The sequence below is a fragment of the Eriocheir sinensis genome, unplaced genomic scaffold (assembly GCF_024679095.1).
Source record: "Eriocheir sinensis breed Jianghai 21 unplaced genomic scaffold, ASM2467909v1 Scaffold219, whole genome shotgun sequence".
In the NCBI taxonomy this organism is placed as follows: Eukaryota; Metazoa; Arthropoda; class Malacostraca; order Decapoda; family Varunidae; genus Eriocheir; species Eriocheir sinensis.
In genome coordinates this window covers 177,938-188,871 of record NW_026111520.1, presented here as the reverse complement: position 1 = coordinate 188,871, position 10,934 = coordinate 177,938, and positions in this window count along the sequence as shown.

The following is a 10,934-nucleotide window of genomic DNA, read 5'->3' as shown; positions in this document are numbered from 1 at the left end:
TACGATTTAACACTATTCTATGTGTATTTTGTATATATTTTTTATACATATTTACATTATTTAAGGTTTATTTTGTATATATATTTTATCCAAATTTACATTATTTTATGTGTATTTGTTTATATATTTTTATACAAATTTACATTATTTTATGTGAATTTTGTATATACATTTTCATAAAAAAATTAAATTATTTTATTGTGTGTATTCGTATATATTTTGATACAAATTTTATACAAATTCATGTTATTTAATGTGTATTTGTATATATATTTTCATACAAATATATATTATTTTATGTGTATTTTTTCATATATTTCATTACAAATTTACCTTATTTTATGTTTATTTTATATATTTATTTCATTCAATTTTAAATTATTTTATGTGTATATTTGTATTTGTATTTAGGTTATTTTATGTGTATTTTGTACATATATTTTCATCCAAAATTACATTATTATATTGGTATTTTCTTAATTTAATTCGATACGAGTTTAGATTATTTCATAGGTATTTTGTATACATATTTTTATACTCATTTACATTATCTAACGTGTGTTTTGTATATATATTTTTATGCAAATTTATTTTATGTTCATTTTTGTACATATATTTTTATAGAAATTTGTGTTATTTTATGTATATAGTTTTATATAAATTAACGTTATTTTATGTGCATTTTGTATATTTATATTTATACAAACACACATTCTTTTATTGCTATATTGTTTATTTATATTTATACGAATTTACATTATTTTATGTGTATTTTGTATACATTTTTTTATACGTATTTACTTAATTTTAAGTGTATTTTGTATATGTATTTTTATAGAAATCTACGTTATTTTATGTGTATTCGCATATATATTTTGAAACAAATTTACATTATTTTATATGTATTTTGCATATCCATTTCAATACAAATTTACCTTATTGTATGTGCATTTTGTATATTTATTTTGATACAAATTCAAATATTTTATGTGTATTTTGGTATAAAAAATGCGTTATTTTATAGGTATTTTGCATCTTAATTTTCAAACAAATTTACATTATTTTATTAATGTTCTGTGTATATATTTTGATACGATTTTACATTATTCTATTTGTGTTTTGTATATATTTTTTTATACATATTTACATTATTTAATGTGTATTTTGTATATATATATCATACAAATTTACGTTATTATATGTGTATTTGGTTATATATTTTCTTTCAAATTTACATTATTTTATGTGTATTTTGTATATGTATTTCAATAGAAATTACCCTAATTTTATGTGTATTTTGTATATTTCTTTTCATACAAATTTAAATTATTTTTGTGTATTTTTGTATATAGTTTTATACAAATTTAGGTTATTTTATGTACGCATTTACATTATTTAATGTGTGTTTTGTATATATATTTTTATCCAAAGTTAATTTATTTTACGTTCATTTTTGGACATATATTTTTATAGAAATTAGCGTTATTTTATATGTATTTTTATATGTTTTCTCATACAAATTTACATTATTTTATTGCTATTTTGTTTATTTAGTATGATACGAATTACATGATTATATGTGTATTTTGTACATATTTTTTATACGCATTTACATTACTTAATGTGTATTTTGTTTATATATTTTTATACAAATTTACGTTATTATATGTATTTTTATAAATATTTTGATACAAATTTACATTATTTTATGTATTTTGTATATACATTTCAATTCAAATTTAGCTTATTTTATCTGTATTTTGTATATCTATTTTCAAACGAATTTAATTACTTCTGTTTATTTTTGTATATAGGTTTATACAAATTTAAGTTCTTTTATTTGTATTTTGTATATTTATATTTATACAAATACACATTCTTTTATTATTTTGTTTATTTATTTTGATGCAATTTACATTATTTTATGTGTATTTTGGATACATTTTTTATACGTATTTTCTTCATTTTACGTGTATTTTGTATATATTTTTATACAAATCTACGTTATTTTATGTGTATTCGTATATATATTTTGAAACAAATTTACATTGTTTTATATGTATTTTGCATATCTATTTCAAAACAGATTTACTTTATTGTATGTGTATTTTGTATATTTATTTTATTACAAATAATTTTTTTACGTGTATTTTTGTATATATATTTAAAAAAATGCGTTATTTTATGGGTATTTTGCTTCTTTATTTTCATATAAATTTACATTATTTTATTAATATTCTGTGTATTTATTTTGATACTATTTTACATTATTCTATTTGTGTTTTGTATATATTTTTTTTATACAAATTTACGTTATTTTAAGTGTATTTGTTTATGTATTTTTATTCAAATTTACAGTATTTTATGTGTATTTTGTATATGTATTTCAATACAGATTTACCTGATTTTATGTGTATTTTGTATATTTATTTTCATACAAATTTAAATTATTTTTGTGTATTTTTGTATATAGTTTTATACTAATTTATGTTATCTTATGTGTATTTTGTATATTTATTTTCATACAAATACACATTCTTTTATTGACATTTTGTTTGTTTATTTTAACGCGAATTTACATTATTTAATGTGTATTTTGTATATATATTTTTATACGTATTTACATCCTTTCATGTGTATTTAGTATATTTATAAAAAATGCGTTATTTTATGGGTATTTTGCATCTTTATTTTCATACAAATTTACATTATTTTATTTACATTCTGTGTATTTACTTTAATTCGATTTTACATTATTCTATTTGTGTTTTGTATATATTTTTTTATACATAGTTACATTATTTAATGAGTATTTTTTATATATATATTTTATACAAATTTATGTTAATATAAGTGTATTTGTTGATATATTTTCATTCAAATTTACATTATTTTATATGTATTTTGTATATGTGTTTCTTTACAAATTTACCTAATTTTATATGTATTTTGTATATTTATTTTCATACAAATTTAACTTTTTTTTGTGTATATTTATATATAGTTTTATACAAATTTACGTTATTTTATGTGTATTTTGTATATGTATTTTCATACAAATACACATTCTTTTATTGATATTTTAATTATTTATTTTGACACGAATTTACTTTATTTAATGTGTATTTTGTATATATATTTTTATACGTATTTACAACATTTCATGTGTATTTTGTATATATATTTCTATAGAAATCTACGTTTTTTTATGTGTATTCGTATATATATTTTGAAACAAATCTTCATTATTTTATATGTATTTTGTATATATATTTCATTTTAAATTTGCCTTATTTTAGGTTTATTTTTATATCTATTTTCATTCAAATTCAAATCATTTTATGTGTATATATTTATTTGTATTTACGTTATTTTATGTGTATTTTCTATATATATTTTCATTCAAAATTACATTATTTTATCGGTATTTTGTTCATTTATTTCGATACGAATTTAGATTATTTCATGTGTATTTTCTATACATATACATATAGAGTAAATTTCTATGAAAACATATATTCAATATACATATAAAATTATGTAAATAAATATAAATATATATATATATATATATATATATATATATATATATATATATATATATATATATATATATATATATATATATATATATATATATATATATATATATATATATATATATATATATATATATATATATATATATATATATATATATATATATATATATATATATATATACTAAAAATGAAAAATTCGTATCAAAATAAATAAATAAAATTCCGATAAAAGAACGTATATTTGTAGGAAAATAAATATACAAAACACACATAAAATTACGAAAATTTGAATAAAAATATATACAAAAATACTCAAAAATTAATTTCAATTTCTATGAAAATAGATATACAAAATACACATATCATTAGTTAAGTTTGTATTTAAATACATGTACAAAATTCACATAAAATAATGTAAATTTGTATGAAATGAAAACAAATTCACATAAAATAACGTACATTGGTATAAAATAGATATACAAATTATACATAGAATAATGTAAAATCGTTTCAAAATAAATACACAGAATATCAATAAAATAATGTAATTTTGTATGAAAATAAAGATGCAAAATACAAATAAAATGAAGCATATTTTTATAAAAATACATATACAAAAATACACATAGAATAGCTAAATTTGTATTAAAATTAATATACAAAATGCACGTACAATAAGGTAAATTTCTATTGAAAAAATATGCAAAATGCACATAAAACAATGTATATTTGTTTCAAAATATATATACGAATACACATAAAATGACGTATATTTCTATATAAATATATATACAAAATACACATGAAATGACGTAAATACGTATAAAAAATATATACACAATACACATCAAATAATGTAAATTCGCATCAAAATAAATAAACAAAATATCAATAAAAGAATGTGTATTTGTATGAAAATAGATATACAAAATACACATAAAATATTGTAAATTTGTATAAAACTCTATACAAAAATACACAAAAAATAATTTAAATTTGTATAAAATATATATACAAAATACACATGAAATTAGGTAAATTTCTATTGAAATACATATACAAAATACACATAAAATAATGTAAATTTGAATAAAAAAATATAAACAAATACACTTAAAATAACGAAAATTTGTATAAAATATATATAGAAAATACACTTTAAATAATGTAAATATGTATAAAAAAGTATATACAAAACACAAATAGAATAATGTAAAATAATATCAAAATAAATACACAGAATATTAATTAAATATTGTAAATTTGTATGAAAATAAAGATGCAAAATACCCATAAAACAACGCATTTTTTATGAAAATATATATACCAAAATGCACATAAAATATTTAAATTTGTATTACAATAAATATACAAAATGCACATACAATAAGGTAAATTTGTATTGAAATAGATATGCAAAATACATATAAAACAATGTAAATTTGTTTCAAAATATACATACGAATACACATAAAATTACGTAGATTTCTATAAAATACATATACAAAATACACATAAAATGAAGTAAATACGTATAAGAAAATGTATACAAAATACACATAAAATAATGTAAATTCGTATCAAAATAAATAAACTAAATGCCAATAAAAGAATGTTTACTTGTATAAATATAAATATACAAAATACACATAAAATAACGTAAAATTGTATAAAACTATATACAAAAATCAATAAAAATAATTAGATTTGTATGAAAATAGATATACAAAAGACACATAAAATAAGCTAAACTTGAATTGAAATATATAGAAAATACATAAAATAATGTAAATTTGTATCAAAATATATATTCAAATACACAAATAATAACGTAAATTTGTATAAAATATATAATCAAAATACACATTAAATAATGTAAATACGTATAAAAGATATGTACGTAATGTAAAATTTATAAAATTAAAGATGCAAAATACCCATAAAATATCTCACATTTAAAAAAATATATACAAAATACACATAAAATAATTAAATTTGTATTAAAATAAATATACAAAATACACATACAATAAGGTAGATTTTATTGAAATAGATATGCAAAAACACATAAAATAATGAAAATTTTATCAAAATATATGAATACACACAATAAAATTACGTAAATTTTTATGTATATATATTTACAAAATACACATAAAATAATGTAAATACAAAGAAAAATATATATACAAATAACACATAATATAATGTAAATTCGTATCAAAATAAATAAAAAAATTTCCTCTAAAGAATGTATATGTGTAGGAAAATATATATACAAAATACAAATAAAAAAAATTGTATAAAACAATACAAAAATACACAAAAATAATTTAAATTTGTTTGAAAATAGATATGCAAAATACAAATGAAATTAGGCAAATTTTTATTGAAATACATATACAAAATACACATAAAATAATGTAAATTTGTATGAAAATATATAAACAAATACACATAAGATAACGTAAATTTCCATAAAATATATGTACAAAATATACATTAAATAATGTAAATATGTTTAAAAATATATATACAAAATACACTGAATAACGTAAAATCGTATCAAAATAAATAAACAGACAAATAATAAAATAACGTAAATTTGTATGAAAATAAAGATGCAAAATACCCATATAATAACGCATATTTGTTTAAAAATATATATACAAAAATACACATAAAATAATTAAATTTGCATCGAAATAAATATACAAAAGGCACATACAATAAAGAAAATTTGTATTGAAATAGATATGCGAAATACACATAAATAATGTAAATTTGTATCAAAATATATATACGAATACACATAAAATAGAGTAAATTTCTATGAAAATATATATTCAAAATACATATAAAATTATGTAAATAAGTATAAAAATATATATATCAAATACACCTAAAATAATGAAAACTCGTATCAAAATAAATAAACAAAATTCCGATAAAAGAACGTATATTTGTAGGAAAATAAATATACAAAATTCACATAAAATTACGAAAATTTGAAAAAAAATATATACTAAAATACACAAAATTAATTTCAATTTATATGAAAATAGATATACATAATACACATATAATTAGTTAATTTGTATTTAAATACATGTACAAAATACACATAAAATAATGTAAATTTGTATGAAATGAAAACAATTTCACATAAAATAACGTTCATTTGTATGAAATATATATACAAAATATACATAGAATAATGTAAAATCGTATCAAAATAAATACACAGAATATCAATTAAATAATGTAAATTTGTATGAAAATAAAGATGCAAAATACCCATAAAATAAAGCATTTTTTTATGAAAATACATATACAAAAATACACATAGAATAATTAAATTTGTATTAAAATTAATATACAAAATGCACGTACAATAAGGTAAATTTATATTGAAAAAATATGCAAAATGCACATAAAACAATGTATATTTGTTTCAAAATATATATACGAATACACATAAAATAACATATATTTCTATAGAAATATATATCCAAAATACACATGAAATGACGTAAATACGTATAAAAATATATATACACAATACACATTAAATAATGTGAATTCGCGTCAAAATAAATAAACAAAATATCAATGAAGAATGTGTATTTGTATGAAAATAGATATACAAAATACACATAAAATATTTTAAATTTATATAAAACTCTTTTTATAAAAATATATATACCAAAATAATAAAAATTTTAAATTTGTATTACAATAAATATACAAAATGCACATACAATAAGGTAGATTTATATTAAAATAGATATGCTAAATACATATAAAACAATGTAAATTTGCTTCAAAATATATATACCAATACACATAAAATAACGAAGATTACTATGAAAATATATATACAAAATACACATTAAATGAAGTAAATACGTATAAGAAAATGTATACAAAGTACACATAAAATAATTGAATTTGTATTAAAATAAATATACAAAATACACATACAATAAGGTAAATCTATATTGAAATAGATATGCAAAATAAACATAAAATAATGTAAATTTGTATCAAATCATATACGAATACACACAATAAAATAACGTAAATTTTTATGAAAATATATATAAAAAATACACATAAAATAATGTAAATACGTAGAAAAATACACATAAAATTATGTAAATTCTTATGAAAATAAATGAACAAAATTCCACTAAAAGAATGTATATTTGTAGGAAAATATAAATACAAAATACAAATAAAATAACTAAAATTTGTATAAAAATATATAAAAATACATAAAAATAATATAAATTTGTTTGAAAATATATATGCAAAATACACATAAAATTAGGCAAATCTGTATTGAAATACATACACAAATTACACATAAAATATTGTAAATTTGTATGAAAATATATAAACAAATACACATAAAATAGCGTAAATTTATATAAAATATACGTACAAAATATACATTAAATAATGTAAATGTGTATAAAAATATATATACAAAATACACATAGAATAATGTAAAATCGTATCAAAATAAATAAACAGAATATCAATAAAATAATGTAAATTTGTATGAAAATAAAAATGCAAAATACCCAAATAATAACGCATATTTTTACAAAAATACACATAAAATAATTAAATTTGTATTAAAATAAATATATAAAATACACATACAATATGGTAAATTTCTATTAAAATAGATAAACATAAATAATGTAAATTTCTATCAAAATATATATACGAATACCCATAAAATAGAGTAAATTTCTATGAAAATATATATTCAAAACACAAATAAAATGATATAAATAAGTATAAAAATATACATATCAAATACACCTAAAATAATGTAAATTCGTATAAAAATAAATAAACAAAATTACGATAAAAGATGCAAGATACACATTAAATAATGTAAATATGTATAAAAAAATATATACAAAAAACATATAGAATAATGTGAAATCGTATCAAAATAAATACACCGAATATTAATAAAATAATGTAAATTTGTATGAAAATAAAGATGCAAAATTCCCATCAAATAGCGCATTCCTTATTAAAATATATATACCAAAATACACATAAAATATTTAAGTTTGTATTGAAATAAATATACAAAATGCACATACAATAAGGTAAATTTGTATTGAAAGAGATATGTAAAAACACATATAAAACAATGTAAATTTGTTTCAAAATATATATACGAATACACATAAAATAACGTAGATTTCTAAAAAAATATCTATACAAAACACACATAAAATTAAGTAAATACGTATAAAAATAGATATACAAAATACACATAGAATAATGTAAAATTGTTTAAAAAAAAAAAAAACAGAATATAAATAAAATAATGTCAATTTGTATGAAAATAAAAATGCAAAATACCCATAAAATAAAGCATATTTTTATAAAAATACATATACAAAAATACACATAGCACAATTAAATTTGTATCAAAATTAATATACAAAATGCATATACGATAAGGTAAATTTGTATTGAAAAAATATGCAAAATACACATAAAACAGTGTAAATTTATTTCAAAATCTATATACGAATACTCATAAAACAACGTAGATTTCTATAGAAATATATATACAAAATACACACCAAATGATGTAAACACGTATAAAAAAAAAAATATATATATATATATATATATATATATATATATATATATATATATATATATATATATATATATATATATATATATATATATATATATATATATATATATATATATATATATATATATATATATATATATATATATATATATATGTATAAATATATATACATATATACATAAAATATATATATATATATATATATATATATATATAAATATATATATAAATATATATATATATATATAAAACTATATATATATTGATATATATACAAAATACACATAAAATAATGTAAATTTGAATGAAAATATATAAACAAATACACTTAAAATAACGTAAAGTTGTATAAAATATATATAAAAAATATACATTAAATAATGTAAATATGTATAAAAGAATATATACAAAACACAAATAGAATAATATAAAATCGTATCAAAATAAATACATAGAATATTAATAAAATAATGTATATTTGTATGAAAATTAAGATGCAAAATACCCATAAAATAACGCATTTTTTCCCAAAAAAAATTATACCAAGACACACATAAAATATTTGAATTTGTATTAAAATAAATATACAAAATGCACATACAATAAGGTAAATTTGTATTGAAATAGATATGCAAAATACATATAAAACCATGTAAATTTTTTTAAAAATATATATACGAATACACATAAAATAACGTAGATTTCTATGAAAATAAATATACAAAATACACATAAAATGAAGTAAATACGTATAAAAAAAGGTATACAAAATACACATAAAATAATGTAAACTCGTATCAAAATAAATAAACAAAATACTAATAAAAGAATGTGAATTGTATATATATATATATAAATATACAAAATACAAATAAAATAACGTAAATTTATATAAAACTATATGGAAAAATACACAAAAGTAATTAAATTTGTATGAAAATATATATACGAAATACATGTGTATTTTGTATATTTATTTTCATACAAATTGAAATTATTTTTGTTAATTTTTTTATATATTTTCATACAAATTTTCGTTATTTAATGTGTGTTTTGTATATTTATTTTTTCTACAAATATACGTTCTTTTATCTGAACTTTGTTTATTGAATTTGAAACGAGTTTACCTTATTTTGTATATCTATTTTCATACAAATTAAAATACTTCTGAGTATTTTTGTATATAGTTTTATATAAATTTACGTTATTTTATATGTATTTTGTATATTTATATAGATACAAATACACATTCTTTTATTGGTATTTTGTATATTTATTTAAATACGAATTTACATTATTTTATGTGTATTTTGTATACATTTTTTTATACGTATTTACTTCATTTTATATGTATTTTCTCTATATATTTTTATAGAAATCTACGTTATTTTATGTGTATTCGTATATATATTTTGAAACACATTTACATTGTTTTATATGTATTTTGCATATCTATTTCAATACAAATTTACCTTATTGTATGTGTTTTTTGTATATTTATTTTAATACATATTTATTTTTTTGATGTGTATTTTGGTATATATATTTTTATAAATAAAATCTACATTATTTTATGTATTTTGTATATACATTTCAATTCAAATTTAGCTTATTTTATCTGTATTTTGTATATCTATTTTCATACGAATTTAATTACTTCTGTGTATTTTTGTATATAGTTTTATACAAATTTACGTTATTTTATGTGTATTTTGTATATTTATATTTATACAAATACACATTCTTTTATT